This window comes from Myotis brandtii, unplaced genomic scaffold, assembly GCF_000412655.1.
Source record: "Myotis brandtii unplaced genomic scaffold, ASM41265v1 scaffold97, whole genome shotgun sequence".
Taxonomy (NCBI): domain Eukaryota; kingdom Metazoa; phylum Chordata; class Mammalia; order Chiroptera; family Vespertilionidae; genus Myotis; species Myotis brandtii.
In genome coordinates, this window is record NW_005372020.1 from 1,485,960 (window position 1) to 1,488,852 (window position 2,893).

The 2,893-nt window shown below is 57.2% G+C and overlaps 1 long non-coding RNA gene across 1 annotated transcript in view; it reads right to left on the minus strand.

The window, feature by feature from the left end:
• LOC106724779 overlaps positions 1–2,887 on the minus strand; it is a 5,308-nt gene extending 2,421 nt beyond the window's left edge. Inside the window, exon 1 of the long non-coding RNA XR_001360615.1 lies at positions 2,500–2,887. This is a non-coding gene — a long non-coding RNA (uncharacterized LOC106724779). The remainder of the gene's footprint in view (positions 1–2,499) is intronic.
• Between the last annotated feature and the right edge of the window lie 6 nt (positions 2,888–2,893).

Genomic DNA, 2,893 nt, shown 5'->3' on the forward strand with positions numbered 1-2,893 from the left:
GTCCGTGCAGCCGCCCGGGGGGCCTCTTACGGTGCAGCAGGAAATTAGAGCCGAAACCACCACGCCGGCTGGGCCGCCTGTGTGCGCACCGGGAGTCCCAGCGCCAGGCCGGGCGATGCACAAAAGCAGTGACGGCGAACCTTTGAGCTCGGCGTGTCAGCGTTTTGAAAAACCCTAACTTAACTCTGGTGCCGTGTCACATACAGAAATTTTTTGATCTTTGCAACCATAGTAAAACAAAGACTTATATTTTTGATATTTATTTTATATATTTAAATGCCATTTAACAAAGAAAAATCAACCAAAAAAATGAGTTCGCGTGTCACCTCTGACACGCGTGTCACAGGTTCGCCATCACTGAACGAAAGGAAACCCAGGCGTGCGGGTGGCCAGTGCGGGCGCCAGGCCGCGGTCCAGGGCGGGGCCAGGAGCTCCCACTGCAGCTACACGTCCCGTCTGTAAGCGGAGTGGGGCGGGGGGGACATGCTGCTATTTTATACTTGACAACCTGGCTGAAAGCAGTTAGTGAGGGGGAGCATGACTTTTGCAGTCAGATAGAACTGGGTGTTTATTGATTTTTTCATTTTCCATTGATTTTTAAAAATATGTTTTTATTGATTTCAGAGAGGGAGAGGGGGAGAGAGAGAGAAACATCAGTGATGAGAGAGAACCATGGATCGGCCGCCTCCTGCACGCCTCACACTGGGGATCGAGCCCACAACCCGGGCCTGTGCCTTGACCGTGACCTCCTGGTTCATAGGTCGACGCTCAACCACTGAGCCACGCCGGCCGGGGTATTGTCCATTGATTTCCAGAAAGAGTGGAAGGGAGGGAAGAGGGGGAGAGAGAGAGAAACATCGATGAAAGAGAAACACACCGATTGGCTACCTCCCGAAAGTGCCCCTACAGGGACTGGGGAACCTGCAACCCAGGTACATGCCTTTGACAGGGAATCAAACCTGAGACCCCCTGGTCCACAGGCGGACGCTCTAACCACTGAGCTACGGCCAGGGTTTAAGCCAGTGGTTCTCAACCTTCCTAATGCCGTGACCCTTTCATACAGTTCCTCATGTTGTGGTGACCCCCAACCCTAAAATTATTTTTGTTGCTACTTCATCACTGTAATTTTGCTACTGTTATGAATCGTCATGTAAATATCTGATATGCAGGATGCATTTTCATTGTTACAAATTGAACATAATGAAAGCATAGTGATTAATCACAAAAACAATATGTAATTATATATGTGTTTTCCGATGGTCTTAGGCGACCCCTGTGAAAGGGTCGTTTGACCCCCCGAAGGGTCGTGACCCACAGGTTGAGAACCGCTGGTTTAAGTTCCCTCCTGCCCCTTACTAGACCTGGGCAAGGGCTGAACCTCTGTTCCGAGGGGCGGCGTAGGCTCCCTGATCAGCCATCCGTAAAGGACGCTGCGTGAGGTGCCCCGGACGCCCCGACACTCCCTCCCTGGCCCTCCCTGCCTCCGTGTGCCCGGCCCACAGGGGGAGCAGGTTGCTCGTGTCCCCTGGGCCGCGACCCTTGCCCTCACTGAAGGACGGCCTCCCTCCTTAGGCCAGGAGCCCGGGGCAGGCAGGCGGAGCGAGCGAGCGCAGGAAACACCTGCTCCTACGGGTTTCCTGCTGGGAGTAGGGGGAGGGGTGACCCCGGGGAAGGTGGTGTAGCCCCGCCCATCTCTTCCCCAATCTCTTGCTGCCTCTCAGCTGAGGGGCGGAGGGGGCAGTGGGAGGGTGGGCATAGCTCTGAGAAGTAACACAAAGAGCTTCGTTGGCCCTGGCTGGTGTGGCTCAGTGGGTAGAGCGTCGACCTGTGGACTGAAGGGTCCCGGGTACGATTCCGGTCAAGGGCACATGCCTGGGTTGTGGGCTCCATCCCCAGTGAGGGGCGTGTGGGAGGCAGCCGGTCCAGGATTCTCTCTCATCATGGATGTTTCTCTCTCCCTCTCCCTCTCCCTTCCTCTCTGAAATCAATAAAAACACATATAAAAAACAAAGAGATCTTCTTTGAAGGACTTTAGGAAGGTGACGAGGGAGGGAGGAGCCTGGTTCCCCACGCGGAGGGAGGGGTCAGCTGTGTGTGGAGAGGGAGCAGCTGGGGTAAAGCACCCCCACAGGGACCGCCCCCCCACAGGGATCCCGGTCTCGGGGCTGCACGTGGGCATCTGAACTCTGGTGTGACCAGGCAACCTGTCCCTCAGAGGCTGAGAGCCTGGGGAGGCCCCCCGGGCAGGCAGGGTGTCTGTCTGTCTACACACATGCACACAGTCTCGCACACACACGGCACACGCCTGTACGTGTGCGCCAGGCCACCGTGGAACGGGAGAGGAACTCAGACGCCATTCTCGTCGGACAGGCTTAAAACACAACCGGCTCAACGTTTATTTTATCTCAGAAAAAGACATTCCCTTCGGAGGGAAAGGCAGTGCGGGCCTCCACTGGGCCGGTGGAGCCTCCCCGGCTCCCCCACGCAGGCCAGAAAAACTTCGTCACCCCAGGAGATGGCTCTGGGCCATCGGGGGGAGAGGGCCGCTCGGGGCTCCCCGGGGCCGACTCCTGGTGCCAGGTGAGCAGCAGGACTGACGACAGGGAGGGACAATAATAAAATAAACGGGGTATCTTCACGCTTAAAATTTCCTCCTGGAAAACAGAGTCAAACACCACTTCCAGGCACAGCAGCTCCCAAACCCTCGGAGAGTCCGGGGAGGGTGGGGGGCAGGCAGGGGCCCCTCGGAGCCACGCCCCAGCCTCCGGGACAGCGGCCTGCTCTGCAGAGACGAGGTGGCCCTTCTAGATGCTTCCGGAGTGGGAACCGGACCCAAGACGCTCCGGTGCTGCGCTCCTGGCCGGCACAGGGTCTCCCCGCATGACACGCCCGC